Here is a 17,500-nt window from a genome sequence, read left to right on the forward strand (position 1 = left end):
ATATCACTGGAACAAGGAATATAGAATACTCCCTTGGGGAACCCCTGAGAGTACTGTAGCCCAGCTGGAGGTGGAACCGTCAATAACGACCCGCTGGCGTCTATTTGAAAGGAAGTCACACAGCCAATGTAGAATGTGACCTTGTATACCATATTGACTGACTCTATGAATAAAACGTTTGTGAGTAACCGAATCAAAGGACTTCGCAAAGTCTAAAAACACAACGTCAGTGGTTTTTCCATTGTCTAACGCTGAGGCCCAGGTATGGAACAGATGAATCAGCTGAGATGTGCATGATAATCTCGCTCTAAAACCATATTGGTGGACACTTAATAGATTATGCTGATCAACGAAGACTGAAATGTGCTTTGCGATAAGTTTCTCGAGCACTTTAACCACAAGGCATGTTAAGGAAATTGGTCGGTAGTTAGTTACAGTCTCTTTTACTCCCTTTTTTAATAAATACTGGCGTAATGTTTGCCGATTTCCATTCACTGGGTAGTTTGCCTAACTTTAGAGAAATGTTGAATATCTTTGATAAGGATGGTGCAATTGTCGATGCTGATTCTCTAAGCATACGTGCTGTTATTCCATCAGGTCCACAAGCTTTATTGGTATTTAAACCCAACAGCAACTTCTCAACATCTGCTTCAGTACAGCTAAAATCTTGAATGGTTTCATCGGTATATGAGTGGTGAACATGATCATTAGTAGAAAATTCTGGCTCAGATGAAAATACTGAGACAAAAAAAATGCACCTTTCGCATCTCGAATTCCAAACACTAGACGATCCCGGACCATTGTATCAGTAGATTCAGTGTACTCACAGTTCTTGGTCATTCTCTTGAGATCTGTGACGAATTGACCTACAGTTTCTCCCTCCTGTTGACTCCGATTCCAAAACTTAAACCGTTCGAACAAAGTATTCTTCCGAGGACTACAACAATCATCAAATTTCGTCAGCACCACATCAATCTTTTTCTTATCCTCCTCCCGCTCAAATTCAAAGGTGTTAAACACCTCAAGACCATCCTCCCCGATACAATATTAATGGCGCAGAATAGCAACTTGGTTTTCTTCATCCTTCCGATCAGCCTCGGTTGCCTTCAAGTACAGCTCAAAACGCTGCTTCCAACTTTCACTAGTATTTCCTTCCAAACTCAACGGGCTTGATTGTTTCATTATCACTCTTTTACCGCTGCCACCATATCATGTTTTTTAAGTAACAGAACACAGTACATACAAATATGGCCGCTCCCAACTCCAACGAAGGCGCCAATAAGTCATGTGACCGGAAGTATACGTTACAGTATACATTTCATTCGACGCGACGCTGGTGCGACGGATAAACTGATGACGCTTTAATTAAAGATATTTTATCCGTCCTCTTAAGACGGATAAAGCGTCTAGGACGAATTAAATTGACGAATTGAACTCGTTTTAGATGTCGCTTTATCGTCGAATTTATGTTAAAGTAGGACCTGGAATTAAATTCGTTTGAATTAAATTCGACGATAGCGCGACGTATAAACTAGGCCTTAATTAAGCTCCACATTCTAGCGTCGTCCAAAATGAGTCAATTTTTTTTCAATAAAGGAAATCCCAATTGCATTGATTTCTCCACGATAATCGGCTGTGACGTAAGCGGCTTATACAAAAGCCATTTGAAGATTACCAGTAAAGGTCAACACAGGCCATCAAAGCCGGTTCTGAAGCTGTTCCAGATGGCACTTATCCAGCTCTCCCATCCTAGTTTTTTTATTATACTTATTCACATAGTCGTTTGAAAACGGTTTCATTAAACAATAGCTTATTTCGCGGAATGCTACAAGTTCGGCTGAGCGTCTCCAGGCTAACGACTGAATGAAAAAAATATTTCCCGAAAATAGCACGAGAAATAAATCAATGCATCGTTAACAAATCACATCGATCTGGTGGAAACTTGTACGCGGTCGTAATAGCAGGCCGGTTTAGTGGAATACCTGCACACCCTGCTATATTAAAACTTACTTACTTACTTACTTACTGCCGATAACAATAACGAATATAATAAATTTGAAAACAATCACTTATGAAGAAGGGCCACAGCATGCATGAAGTTATGAAATGGTGTTTTCCTGCCTATTATTCCTCCCTCCCGGTGAGCTCCTTCTTCACAAGCCGATCGATAAAACTATCTCAAGTTTAACTGCAGAATTGCTCGTCAGTGAATATGAATATGCTTAATGGAACCCTTGAAGAAATTGCTGTTTTCGATAAAAACAACGTCCAATGTATTCTGACTATAGTTAGTAAGAAAAGTTAAGTAACGTGGATGTGTTGACTCTTATGAATCAAATTAACATCTTCTACAGATATATATAGCTACGATATTTGTTCGTTCTACAAGCTACAGCATGTAGTTTAATACCGGCGACTAGACAACAGTCGTTCCTGTAACGTTGGAGAAAGGTTTCCACCCTGGGCATAGATTCCATTACTATGGATTACACAGGAGTAAAATGAGCAAGTAAAGTTACACTTTAATAGATATATCGATTGTAACTTTTCCCGGATTCGACCAAAAATTACAAGCCAACAACCTTGGACACATTGCCGGCAAAAAATATCGCGAGGGCACTAAACGTAAACCGACTGGGGATCTAGGCAAGAGACGCCGCCTCTTTGTGATTTCTTTCAAAATAATAAACATACCGCATACGACGCATGGAAGATGCTGAACAAAGATTCCGCAAAACAAGAACGTTGCTCCAGCGGAATGCATCGGACAAGCACACGTAGACATCAATTGTTAATATTCTTGTAAATACTTGGTCACGCACGCCAAAGAGAGAGAATGGTGTGATTCATTGGCTATCTATCACTGAAAAAGAGAGAAAGAAATGACGACAGCGAACATGCGCAACTCAAGGGCTTAAAGCACCGCAAAAGAGGAAAATTGCGTTACAACAATTGACTTAGACGCACAGAAAGTACTTCTGGGAAGCGATTGATTCGTGGTAAAAGATCAAGTTCTTTCATACCATCATGGCCCTCGGTACGCTCAGCTATATACAGAATCTCAGCGAAGGCTACTTTTGTAGCCGTGGTAACGTAAAAATCAAGTTCAGTCATCCACATCATATTAAAAAAAAACAAGACTGACATGTCAATCAAAAAATGTAACGAATATTTCAGCTTTTTTTCGCGTTTTGTTCATTGGGTGCCATAAATGTTCATAGGTCACGAGTATCACTCACTCTCTTTGCAGAAACAGTCAGAACTCAGCGAATTTATGAGTAAATTGCACAACCATATTGTGGACGAGGCAAACTGGGCCAGGATTATCTTCTCCGTGGAGTATTTTCGACCAAACTAACACAATTATTCCTTACAGATCCGGAAAGAATTATGCCTAGAATGTTTGGCGCGCGCTTTCCCGATGTGTCTGTAAAGAACGCTTCAGTTTACCATCTAATAAGTAAACATATACTCTTTCAAATCTACTTGAATAGAAACAACAGCTTGTGTCGTACCAGTACTCTCCAAAGTGACTTGTTTTTTTCCCGAAAAAGGATACTGGATTTAGATTGGGCACTGTCATGATCATGTCAGCCGAGAGAATACTTTGGCCTCACGACGGCAACACAAACGGCTGTATCATTGTAAGGTCTTGTGAATCGCTTGGGATCGAGTAGAATAAAGGAGAAGTGATACACGTGTTATCGATTTTCACCAGTAATTTCTCTAGCATCTGGTTTCACCAGTGCTATTGATCCTCGGCTCATCTTTTTGAAGAAATGTTTTAATCTACTTGTGTTTGATTTGCTGAAGTCGGCGCGAAGTAATCTCCGTTTTCAATTTGAGCAAACATAAACAGCGACAGCCTCCTTGATTAGTTTGTTTGGACGCCTCTTTTGGTCAGGCACTCTTTGAAACCCTTCTTTCAACTTCGTGTTTTTTACAAGTAACTTTGCCTCCTTGTTTCACTGTATCTTTCAAACTTGGCAGTTGCAGACGCTGAAAGTTCAACGGTAGCAACGGTTTGGTTTTGTTTCACAGTCTTTGTATGATGAAGGGTTTCATGGGTCACACACAGCGCCATGATGTCGGTCCACTATTATCGGTTTTCTGCTTTTAACGGTCAACCAACTGTCCCTGCAAACATGATTGCAGGTGGCAGTAAAAAGCCAAACAATTCGAAAAAGTTTGATAGCTTCAATGCCGCAAATTGCTGAAAGTTACAGTAGAGTTCAACTTAGAGGGCAGAAAACATACGGCCCCCAAGCCGACATGATGTTATTTTAAGCTGTAGGTATAGCACGTTTTCAACCAACCTCAAGGGACGCCAATAGCAATAGAGAAATGTACGACTTTTGGTGGATGAACAAAAGAAGTTAATGACAGATCTTTTGTTTTCGTCCACCAGCATGGTGGATCTGGTGGCTGTGACGTCAAGTGAAAATCTCCCATACATTTGATTCGTACATTTCTAATCAATCATCAAGAGCTTCATTAATTAAATCATAAGTGGGAAATTATACTTGATTACTGAAACTTTAATTTGGCGAAAAGATCCAAAAACGAGATCACGTGTCTCCTACTATTCAGAGTATATGGAGATGAAGAAGTGCCGTTGAAATCGATAGGTGAAAGTTGCCTGCTGGCTGACCCTCTCCAAGAGTGCCAAAATATTTCCAAAATAACCCACAAGCATAAAGGAATTACGTTTGGATCGGTTGCGTATCTCATATAGTTACCTTTCAGTTATAACATCTACAGCATTTTAAGAGGTAAATTCTGAAAATCTCAGACGCTTTGACTCTCCACAACAAATATTTCACCGGAGATTCATTCCCCAGATCAGTTTAAGCTCATTAGCGTATCGTCTGTTGACGATTTAAGCCTCTTTTCTTGGCCCTCATTTCAAATTGATTTCTGCCCATGAATTTCTGAATTGAAGATTATATTTCCTTAAAATTGTAGGTCACTCCAATCAATTTTCAGCCACCAAATCGGAAAACCTCGGAAGAGTTCCAATTGTTCTAGCAGTATATTTTTCGGTCAATATCCATAGCAAGGAACTTAGAAATGACCGACGGTCTGAGTCTTTTAGTTGAATTTCTTTCGTTGAGTGCTATTGCACAAATGGGGGGATGACAAGCTGTGATTACGGCAACAGCTGCGATAGCTTCACAAACGCAATATTGTTCAGTGGTTCCCAGCTTAATTAAAAGAGGAAAAGTAATCGTGCTGGACGGCGTGCGAGACGCCTTTGAGTACATTTCTTTGCCGCACTCTGAGACTGAAGAGCTGAGCTGTAGCTTCCTTGCTTGCCAAAAGGGTTGTCTGCGAGGCATTTTGCTCAGCTCTGCAGCTTTGAACGCATTCTAACCAATTGAAGGACCATATTGTGCACCGAGAAGGAGACTGAAACATTGTGATTGTCTGACGATTGCGAAAAGTACGTGATAATTTGAGGCGACGCCTTTTCTTGAATTGCAATTATCGTGAGACGAAGCAGAATTGCAGGACTCAATTTCAAATTCAAATGTTTCAAGTCTGTTGTTTTAACTGAATGTACGAGAGCAGAATTTATATCATAAATAAGCGAAGTTATTGCTCTCGTTTTCAATCACCGAACTGAAGAGCGGCATTGCACCGTGTGACCTGCACGATCCTTCTGCATGGATACGAAACCAACAACAGAAGTTTATCTTACCTTGGGCAAGAATGATGACATTGATAACAATCACTGCAACCAATAAAAACGATTGCCCATGCTGCAGGATTATTGTGACTTCCACGCTTGCGTTAGGTCGCTTGTCAGTTCAACGAATGGTGAATGCTCCTCAGTGTGTTTAATTTCATTACATAGACAGGACAACCTCAATGTAAGTGACAGAGTAGGTGATTACGTCGTGATGAGCTCGTGCAAAACCAAACAAATGTTATTATGAATTATGAAATATCCATGGAATTTTAACAGGGGCACCCAACGTCAATTTTCGGAAAATATCTGTTCGGAAGACGATTTGAGATCTAGAATTTTCGGAACATTTGTTGTAAAATTTATTGCTTGCCTGCCTGTCCTAGGATTTTCGAACATCTAAAAAATGGTATAATTGCCCACTTTAAACGGATTTTTATCTCAAAAAGGTCACCTAGAATTTTCGGGAGCCTTTTTTCTGGCTAAAATTTTCGAAAACGTAAGTTTTGATCCCTAAAAGTTTCGGACCACTAGACTTTCAGCTAGGAAATCCGAACAGATGAAAAATTTTCAGGGGATAAAAATATGGCTATATCTACAGTTAAAATACTAAAATAGGTTAAACAATGCTATGTTTAAGTAGTTTTGAACTATATTCTCGTTGGGTGCCCCTGTTTTAATTGTAAAAATTTTACTAAAATTGGAGATTGCGGTACACTTCCTGATCCAGTTAACCCGCAAACTCAGCTAAAGAAGCAAAGCTGTTGAACTTGTTTCAGTTCTACTAAAAGTAAAAACAATATATTGAGCATTTTGGCAGGAGCTTGGCCAAGAAATGTCTAATCGATGCGAGCGAGTACATGTGACAAGTCACACGACCATCTATTGCGCGGGAAAACACAAACATGTCGGATGCCGTATCCCAGGCAGTTCAAAGGGCGGTCGATGAGGCTCTATCACGTCTTCCAAGTCAGGGAGTCACTTCAACCAGTTCAAGCTCCACCTCAAGCTCGACCTCGACCTCCACATCGAGCTCAAATTCAAATTCTCAAGGTACGTACATGTGCTGGCCGACAAACGGTCATTGTGTTCGTCTGGAATCTCGTGTGTTATTAATATTTGGCCATTTTCATTTTTCCTGTCTTACTGTAGACTGTAGTGTTTGATGCTGGTTTCTGTGGTTTGCATGTTGTTCCAGCAGCTCTAAAAAAGTTGAGTTTGGAACGGAAATCCCCCGCCTTTTAGACATTGTATTTTCTTACCGTTGCGCGACTTTGTTGGTAGTCGCCAAGTTATCGCTTTCAAACCTTACAGCTAGCATAGATGATATATATTAGGTTATTCTCAAAGAAACTGTCTCTTACTGTGTTGAATTGCGTCACACATAACTGCAGTGTACAAAGGTTTTATGTCATGTTTAAAAAGGCGAATGACATTTTGGTTGTTCATCTGTAGAATGGAAGGACTATAGCATTGGAAAGGTGACCCCCGCTACCGACCGAGTCCAACAGAGTTCAATTTCATAATAATATTACATTTTTATATCGTATACAAGTACATACAGTGTTCATTAATGAAAGACATTTCACCTTGTGCCTTCATTTAACGAATGAGGTTGCTCTCCATGACTGGCCGTTGACAAAGAACAAGGCAACATTACCTGAAAGGGTGGTAAACAATTGCTACTGATCTACCTTTTATCACTTTTCCCCATATAAATAAACACTAGATAAAGTGAAACCGGAAGTTAGTTATGACACGCTGTAAGGTTTCGTTTCAAGTGTTGAAGAAAATGTTCCATCGAAATCAAAACATTCTTCCAACAAAAAGTGTTGAACAAACGTCGTCAGACATGCATGCTACACGTTCTAACATTTTTGACCCAACAAATATTTATAACAATGTTTGAACGTGTAGCCGAGGCTAAAGAGCGTTCGCGACAATGCCGAAAGGTAGTATGGGACAGTATTCAATGTGAAGCGAACGATCGATGCCACGACCGTACAGTGAGGACTTACGATGGCAAACTATTTGGATGAAAGAGTTCTTAGGATATAGCGTTGATGAAGTGGCAATACGCGCAGAATTAGGTTGAAGCTCTCTCCCGCCATCACGCTACCAAAACACGTCCAAAAACAAAAGGGCTCATTAGCAAAAACGATGGCTCTGCACTTGCGCCATGATATTTGGTACATTTTTTCAAACTTTCTCTGCGAAACATGATATAAAATAAGTAAGGTAAAAGTCGACAGAATCTTGTTTTCTCTGTGAATCCTAACCCTTTGTCACTAATCCATGGCCAGCATCATTTAACTTAATTAATGAAACTCACGCATATCTCAATGTCAGTAACACAGCGTGAGCATGTATTTCGATAGCATTGCCGTCATGTTCTCGTTGACTCAAACTGACAGTTTACCATAATGCCTTTCGGCATTGTCGCACACGCTTTTATGCTTCTTTTGGACGAACTTTCTCTACACAGCTGTATACTGTCAGTGATGTAAATGTTCATTTTATATCTTCATATTCCATATAAAAGCACTCAATATCGTAACGTTATAAGTTATCATACAAAAAAGGAAAGCCATCAAAAACCCCTAATTCTTATTGCTGGCAAGTGATTAGCACAGGTTGAAACACTGTTTGCCAAAGTGAAAAATGCTCCGGAGCGAATGTAGATCTATCCCGTCGACCGGAAAGTTTAAGGCCAGCTTAAGCTCATAGATCATATTCGTCACGATCCTGACAGGCACATGCACGAACATCATTTCAAAAGAATCTTTGCGGAATGATCTTACCAGATTTTAAGACTCAATAGTTAAGGTTGAAAGAAAAGTTTTTACTCCACCCACATCCTCTCCATACTTTGCTATATACCACAAAGATCACCCGGAGTACACTAGCATACCGGTAGCGACTTCAAGTGAAAATACAGTGGCATCCTTTTGATGGTACTAATTTTTTGAGGATGTGGTTTAGTCACTGGAGTAAGGCAACAATAACGTGACCGTGAGTGTGGATACAGTGACCGGAAATCATGATTTTTTTTTTCATTTTTAAGTGAACGGAAGGGGTTATTTGTCTCTCTCTTTTTTTTTGGTGTAAGAAACGCTAGAAATTGATTTCTGGGAGTTTCATGCACAATTTTTCTGCCGGAATGGGAGCTTGTCCCATGCAGACCCGTCTGGAAGCCTCTGGCGCTTGCAAACCTCCTAATGACATAGAATTGGCTGTATCTACTGGCACCAACAATAATATGTATTTGATACTGCGTTCGTGAGGAAACACGATTCTCTTATCAGTAGGAAATTAATGCTAGGAAAGTGGAGAAGGGAGAAGACTCCGCACTGCCAGAGACAAATCTGATATGGTCTGGTATGAGAGAGAGCGCAGAAACAGGAGGAACTTGCTTTAATTTTATTTTACCTGTACATAATTCTCAGCACTGTGGCCGATCGCATTCTAAATAGCCGATCAAAAGCTAATCAAACACATCATGTTTTGAACGCTCTTGATTTTGTCTGTGATTGGACCTTTGCAACTCCCGTTACCAGGCGCCCTCTTTTTGGCGACAAAGGCCTGGGAATGAAATGAATGATCTAAATCTTCCCTACTTGTTTTTTAATTTTTACAAAGAGGTTCAACTCAGCCTTCTAACTATTTTCCAGCAATGAATATGGGGGTCAACGAGTTCGTTGGTCACACGGCCATCTATTGCGCGGGAAAACACAAACATGTCGGATGAACTTTCAAGGTCAATTGCCTCTGCCGTATCCCAGGCAGTTCAAAGGGCGGTCGATAAGGCTCTACTCTATCACGCCTTCCAAGTCAGAGAGTCACCTATTATCTATTATCTAGGCCTAATTAGGCCTAAGGTTAGCTTTTATGTGCTAGATAGTAAGTAGCAGTGCTAGATAGTAAGTGGCAGTGCTAGATGCTAAGTAACTATAGCAGTGCTAGATAATTAAGCGACAGTGCTAGATAATAAGTAGCAGTGCTAGATAATTAAGCGACAGTGCTAGATAATAAGTAGCAGTGCTAGATAATTAAGTGGCAGTGGTAGTTACAAAATGTATTTTGCATCGCATTTCCCTTACTGGGCACCGTAAATATTCGCTAACTGACACACCTCCCTAACGCAAGCGTAGAAGTTACAATAATCCTGCAGCATGGGAAAAACATTTTTATTGGCTGCAGTGATTGTTGCCAATGTCATCATTTTTGCCAGAAGCCTTGCGCAAGGTAAGACAAGCTTCTGTTGTTGTTGTGTATCCATGCAGAAGTATCGACCAGGTCAGACTGTGCAATTACCTCCTCAGGTGATTGAAAGCGGTCATGTTTATGGATTCTGCTCTCCCACATTCCGCAGCCACAGCAACGAACTAGAAAAAGTTAAATTTAAAATTGAGTCCTGCAATTCTGCTTCGCGTTTCGACGGTCAGGGGGGTGAAGGATGATACAACCAAAGACATCACTTCAAATTTACAACGCACCTTGCGCAACCATCAGACAATCTTCGCGATTTTTCGATCTCCTTCTCGTTGCTCTCGTTGGATGAAGGGGATTAGGGGCACCCAACGACAATTTTCGGAAAATATTTGTTCGGAAGGCGATTTGAGGTCTAGAATTTTCGGAACATTTGTTGTAAAATTTCTTGCTTGCCTGCCTGTCCTAGGATTTTCGAACATCTGAAAAATGGTGTAATTGCCCATTTTTAACAGACATTTACCCTAAAAAAGGTCACCTAGAATTTTCGGGAGCCTTTTTTCTAGCTGAGATTTTCGAAAACGTAAGTTTTGATCCCTATAATTTTCGGATCACAAGACTTTCAGCTAGGAAATCCGAACAGATGAAAATTTCTAGGGCAGAAAAATATGCCTATATCTACCGTTTAAATACCAAAATACGTTTAATAATGTTATGTTTGAATAGTTTTGAACGATATTCTCGTTGGGTGCCCCTGAGTGGATGAGTATGGATGAAGTGTCCTGTAACCGAATTGCCTGGAATGATATTGAATCAGATAAATAGAGAATGAACGATTCACTGTTGGAGTTGCCTTAGGCAAGTAGAGCTACAGAACTGAACAAAATGCCTCGCGGGTAACCGTCTCGGCAAGAAAGCTATCTCAGCTCTTTCCAAACATGTCCAGTTGGCTTCAATTAAATTAGGTTATTTCCGTCACGTTAATTACAGTATGGCAAAAGAAAGGTACTCAAAATGCGTACCGCAATGTCGTCCAGCACGATTCTTTTTCAAATTGAGACAGACCAACCGTGATACACTCACAAGCCTAACAGTTTCAAAGTAACCGTTATTCAATCGTTGCAGTTTGTCAACTACCTGTTCATGGAATAGACCCAATGAACGACATTCAACCATAATGCGCTAAAGGCCATTTCGAAGTTCCTTGCAATGGAATGATATTGACAGTGAAAAAAATAGCTATAGGAATTACATCTGTTTGGATTTTGTAACTGAAAAGTGGGGTGACCTTAAATTCTTAGGGATATAATCTCCAATTCATAAATCTATAGGTCAAACTTAGCTTTCTCAAACTTCCCAGTGTATTATTTGTTTCCCCGTAGATAATAACTGACACTCAGTCCATAAGTGCCAAATGAAAATTGTAACCCAAAAGCGCGAAGGGTTTAAGCCGCGTGTCTCCTTAGTTGATGTTTCAGTTATAACATCTACAGTTTTTTGGGAATGTAAATTCTAAATCTTAGAGACGGCTTGTCTCTAAACAACAAATATTTAACCTTAGCGTCATGCCCCTGATCAGCTTGAACTCATTAGCTCTGTAAATATATCTCTATTCACGACTTAGCGTCTTGCCTTTTTGACCCTCATTTCAAAAACATTGCATGACCTTGCATTCTTTCCAGGAAATTTCAGAGATTACTACTTTATCTCGATACGCTTGAACTGCAGGAGACAGTTGGTGCCGTTTTTGGATCTTTCGGCAAACTGCACGGTTTTGGCGGTCAAGTGTAATTTTCCCAAATTCATTACGATTGAATAACAAGCGCTTGTGATTGGTGAGAAATCTAATACCACATTCTGTACAAATCGAAAATGTAACCACATCTATTTAATATGTTCCCAGTCACGAGTCATCTTTCTCAAATATGTAGACTTTTTAGTTTAACTTTACGAATTTGCGTCTTACTGTTACAACTCATGTTTGCAGCGGTATTTGGTTGATCGTGAAAAGTAGAAACCGATAAAGTTGGCAAAAACTTCAGTCAATCTCAACGCTGCGTGTGACTTGTTCCGGCTAAAACCGTTGCTACCGTTGAACGTTTGAAAGCTGTAGTAAAAACAAGAACTCTAGTGCAGAAGCCAAAGTTACTTTTAGAATAGAGACGTCCTAACAAACTGATTGAGGGACCACAACGAGACTGTCACAGTTAATGCTTGCTTGAAAAGCGACGAGATAAGTACCACGCCCCGACCAAGCAATCGCACTTGTGAAACGAGATACTTTTGAGAAATTGCGCGTGCAAACTGATAATACGAGTAACAGTAATCCTTAATTTAACTCGAACACATGAGATTTACAATGCTACAGCTGTGTGCGTTTTATCGCGGTCGTGCCGAAGTACTTCTCGCTGCCGACACCGAACTTGATCTATTCCGGTATCCTTTTTAATTTTGGGAGAACACAAGTTCCCTTAGAAAGTAACAAAGAATGAGAAGGATACTGACAATTAAGCTAGCATTTCTATTCAATTAGATTTGAAAGAGTGTATGTTTACTTAAGATGGCAGCGTCAAGCGTTCATGACAGACACATCAGGAAAACACGCACCAAAAATTAGCATAATTCGTTTCAGATCTGCATGGAATCGAGCGGCGAAATGGTAACGAATTGTTCCAGTTTGGTCAATCTCCACAGACAAGACGAACCATGCTTTTGCTTCGTCTACAAATTAAACTGGTTGGGCAATTTACTCTCAAGTTCACTGAGACTTCGCTGATATGAGCGTGAGTATTAGTATGTCACCAAATGAACAAAACGCAAAAAAACTAATTTCGTTACAGTTATGATTGACATTTCAGTCATGTTTTATATGATTTGGTTTGGAACGTACACCACGAATCTTCGTTCATTTTGACCAGCGGTCGATATGAAGTAAGGCTTTCGGGCCACCATAGTGAGGAAAGTTCTAATGACATCGCAATAAAGGGTCGCTGAACGAGAAAACATTTTTGCGAGAACATTGTTTCCAAAAATCATTTCCCTACCGCGCAGAAAAGGAAGCATTTGGAGAGGAAATAATAATATTTTCCTCGTATACGGTGCTTCAGGCATTGAATTGCCGCGCGTGTTCGCAGTTTTCATACGTTTCTTTTTATCAGAAAGTACAACTCAAAATTGTCCATTGTTTTAAATTCACCTCTCTTCTGTTTCTCTGTATGGTCTTTCAGACGCAAAAATATTGACTATCGCAGATGCATCGCCCAGAATGCCGCGACACATCCGGGTACTTTTTATGCGCGCCGGCGCTAAAATTCAAAATTGATTAGAGAAAGGTGCGCTTAATAACAAAGAATACGGCCAATAAGCGGCCACCAGCGCGTACGTTTTTCTGTTTCACGGACATATTAATTCCTCTGGCCAAGTACCAGCATATGGAATTTGTAGAGGAAGGATCAATAAATGATTCTGAACAAAAATTTGTTTTTTAAGGTCTCTACAAGTATTATCAAATTTGCTTTGAAAATCGACTATTTTGGGAGCTTTGTAGTATGGAAGCTGTACTTTAAGCGGAATATTCCGACGACCTGATCGGTTAAGTTTACGGCCAGCATATGGAAAAGTTAGTACCGCGCGTCAGGAAAGCTCCTGCAAATTTTCGCTGGTTTACGACGCGTACAAGTACTATCGAAATGCAGTTTTCTGAACGCACTCGTCAACCTTCCGCAAATTTCCCCTTCGGAGGCTGTTCGGGAGAATGGTTGACTGATTTTGAAACTCCCGCGAGTAATAATAATATGCAAAACTCCTCCTCCCAAAACAATAGCACGGGCTTTTGCTTGGGTCGGTATTTATGACTGAGGCCACCATCAGAAATGTCATCGAATAATGATGCGTAAAAGCCGGGCTGGTGTCTCGCACGCTTAGACATATTACTTACAAGTGGTTTTTAACAACTGATTACTCGAAACTGCGTGGGCCTTTTATATGTTTTGATCAATTTAAAACGGATAGAATTTTGAATAATTATCTCACACAAACAATGGACAACAATGTTACGCGTCGCTTGCCTTTTCTTTTTTGTTTGGCTCGGCTCGGTTTCAAACAGAAGTGCCCTTTATTTTATTTTCCCAACCGTCTTACGAATAGAAAAGACCTGTGTTGTCTTTAAAATTCTCGACCAAAGTGCAGACTACCCTTAAACCGATCGAGTAAAAGACTTGATCTAATGAATTGCTTTTACCGGTCGAGCGGTAAAAAAGGACAACAATAGAAGCAAGTGTTTCGCACGCCGCATTTTCACTTTGGCTACGCTTAGAAAGAAGAATGTTTTGTGGGAAAACATTTGGCTGCCGCACTCAGACCATTCCGAGTGTGACATGTCAAAAAAAATAATAAGAAGAACGAGAATGTTCTTGCACACGACTTTGTTGACAAAACCCTTTGTGAAGAGCGTGTGCCGCCTTTCAATTAGGGCGCTACTGCTACTTCACATGAGATCTTTTGATTGACAGTCACCGATTCATTAACCAGTGCAGTCGGAATTCCGAAATCTTTATCTATACAATAATTATTCCGCGCATTGAAAAACTGGGCTCTGTAAGTACATGTCGCTCAAGACAATAGCATTCTGGGCGATGGGTGGGTTAGCGCACTTCAATTGCTCGTCAAGTAACAATACGTCCATATCCTGGAAAAAGGGCGACAAAGAGCTAAAGGATAGAAGTCAAGGTGTAGCAATAATATCCGGATGCCGCGGCATGGAAAGTCATTGTGGCAGTCACTGGCGACGAAGAGCGAGGGACCGTCGTACACTTGCGTTTTAGGGAACAACGAACAAATAAAGTTTGTCATAAAGGGTAAGAATTGCACACGGACTGCAAAGCCTTAATGAAAAAACAGCTTAGGAGCAAGGTGACTTTATTTTGCGACATACTACACGCTGTAGGCAAAAAGAGGGCCCGCAAATTTTTGTGTGAGGATTCACAACATCTCGCAAATCCGAACACAAAGCTGGGTCTTAATGCAATAATATACCAGCATTTGGTAATTTAGAGGTTGGCATTTGGCGAAGAATATCCCTAGTTTAGAAACTCGGTAACTGGAACCCCAGGTAGGATCTTATAAGAATACACGGATTTCTTTCACTACAGATTTGGTGGTAAGGCGGTACCTCAACGGAGTTCACATTCCCTAATCAAGAACATAAATTAAACATTTTTCCGTACTGATGGTTTGAAATGAAAATAAAAAAAATGAAATAAAAACCTTCTCTTCTGTGGTAAGGAGTTTCCTTTTATTTACATTTTATTTATTACTTTATTTTTTGTTGTTGGATACGCAGGTCAAGAAACAAAGCTAGAGACTGTTGATTACATTGCTATTAGTGTAAGCCTTACCATAGCAGCCTTTTTTTCTGTTGCGATCCTGTTTTTCCTTCTTCGAGCAAGAAAACGAAAGAGAGAAGACTTGTTAAGACAGACATCAAGAGTCAGCGTAAATGCACAGGTAAATAGCTTTTCGCATGCAAGAGCGTACAACTCCCATAGTAGGTCTGAGCAACGGCATTTTCACGGACTACCATGATACCTCGAGACGAGTTTTTAAATACCAATGGGTTTGCACCAGCTAACATTCTAAATCTTTAAGGCTTGTGATTGGCTAGCCTGTTCCGGGCTCCCAGATAGTCGGGAAAGGGAAAGAGCGAAAACTGCGGGCGAAAAGCTAGTGGAAACTGGGGTCGAGGAAAGGTCCAGCTCTCACTTGTTTTTCGCGCTATTCGCTTTCCCGTTATCTGGGAGCCTGGAGCAGACTAACGATTGGTTGTTTTGTTTTCGTAAGAAAACCCATCAAAAAACAACTCGTTTGTCGTGAAACGCCGTTTTACAAATATAATTAATCGAAGTTGTACTCTCTAGGCCTTGAGGTTCCGTTTTTTTGTGATTAACTGCCATCAAGAGAAAATGAGGGGACAGAGAGGGAGGCTCAAGGCGTTGGCCGGGATATGTTATGTCCACGAAAGTTATTTTTAGACGAGCGGAAGTCTTTGTTCTAGCGGAAGTCTGTCTTCTGAGACGTCCGCATGCAGTCTTGCCTCGCTCTCAGGTTCTTAGTGAAAAGAGAAAATGATGGCGCACGTGGAAGGCTGATGAATATTTATTTTCTTTCAAACATCAGACCGAGGTTGGCCTGCATGCGGACGTCTCGGAAGACTTCCGCTCGTCTAAAAATAGCTTTCGTGGACATGACATATCCCAAGGGCTGGACCGGGAGCCTCCTTCTCTGTCCCCTCATTTTCTCTTGCTGTCATAACCGCGTGCCTTCGTTGCCAGAGAAATGTACCGGATTTAAATTGACTCTTATTTCAGCGGTTTTCAAGGAATTGGCTTATGCAAGAGACGTTTACATTATGTGTTATCTGGTGCTAAGCAAAGCACGAGAAGGAAAGCGGAAGTGAAGGTTTCATCTACATGTTCCAGCACTCGGCAAAGTCCTTTTTTGATTTATGGCTATTTCTTCTTAGGTGGCCTCATACACCATAAGACTTTTTAGAGACATATATCACTGCCAAGTCGGTCACTTCTGCTGGAGAAAACAAGTCAGCCACAACACCGAGAACTTCATCCCCTACTCTTCTCGATTAGTGTTTGGGGTTCTTTAACGTTCCATATAGGGACTTACTTTTGAGACGGTGCCTACGGTGCGGTTTATAGTCTTTGTCCGAGAAGACAGCTGAAATTATAAAGGCAGCACTTTTTCCTCAGTTATTTCAAGATCCTGAGTGTTGATCCGGCCGGTTTTCGAACCCGCGACCTCCCGCATGATAGCCAATCTCGTACCCAGAGTCCTCGGGCTTTTTGGCCAGCGGGTGAGCGCCCGGAGAGACTCTGGGATAATCGACTCCATTTTCCCAGAAAACGTGGGTTCCGGTCTTATGACGTATGGTTGAGTTTAAACGGAAGCAGAAAAGAGAAAACCGTTAACAGTAGAAATGGCGGGTTGAAAGTGTTTGAGAAACAAGAATTTTAGCCTTACACACAAAGAAACTGGAGAAATGATCATTGGCTTGCTGTAAGAGCAAGTAAAGATGAAACCTCTGACGCTTTCGGTGAGTGTATTTTTGGTGTTTCAGCGTATATTCCACCGTACAGAATGCAATGAGAATGCCATCGTGCAAGCAACACGATCGACAAATTTTTTTTGTGGAAACGACACAAATGTCCTCTTCTTCTACAAGTTGATGTTTCCGTAATGCTGAATGGCTTCGACAAGACCTTATTCCACGGATTTCTCCTCAAAGAGACTGATGTAATGTTTTCCCACGGTACTTTCGCAACAGCAACAGTAATCACTTTTTAGCAGTTTTAGCAGCGTGGGAAAATTCCCGTGCGGTATATGACATAATTCAAACCTCGTCGTTTTATTATTTTTGTGATTTATATATTTCTGAGGTAGAAAAAATCAATCAGCACTGAAACTTGTTTTAGATTTTGAATCTCCCTCCAAATTCTGGGGCTTCCGAATTACTTACCGACTTCCTGTCGGACTGCCATTGTTACGCAAGCGGCCAATCAAAAATATAGTTCAAATCGATTATCCCAGAGT

General features: G+C 40.7%; 1 long non-coding RNA gene across 8 annotated transcripts in view; it reads right to left on the reverse strand.

The window, feature by feature from the left end:
• The window catches only part of LOC138019876 (uncharacterized), a 30,366-nt gene that overhangs the window by 10,325 nt on the left and 2,541 nt on the right, over positions 1 to 17,500 (reverse strand). For 2 of the 8 annotated variants that reach the window (XR_011126249.1, XR_011126248.1), the window contains exons 1-2: positions 5,702 to 5,861; positions 2,695 to 2,863 (exon numbers count right to left, since the gene is read on the reverse strand). This is a non-coding gene — a long non-coding RNA (uncharacterized lncRNA). Of the gene's footprint in view, positions 1 to 2,694; positions 2,864 to 2,967; positions 3,107 to 3,515; positions 3,792 to 4,316; positions 4,452 to 5,701; positions 5,862 to 15,294; positions 15,335 to 16,576; positions 16,628 to 17,500 lie in introns of those variants that run through there. The other 6 variants (XR_011126255.1, XR_011126254.1, XR_011126253.1 and 3 more) reach the window with 6 other exon arrangements.

This window comes from Montipora capricornis, chromosome 10 (assembly GCF_036669925.1).
Source record: "Montipora capricornis isolate CH-2021 chromosome 10, ASM3666992v2, whole genome shotgun sequence".
NCBI classification, from domain to species: Eukaryota; Metazoa; Cnidaria; class Anthozoa; order Scleractinia; family Acroporidae; genus Montipora; species Montipora capricornis.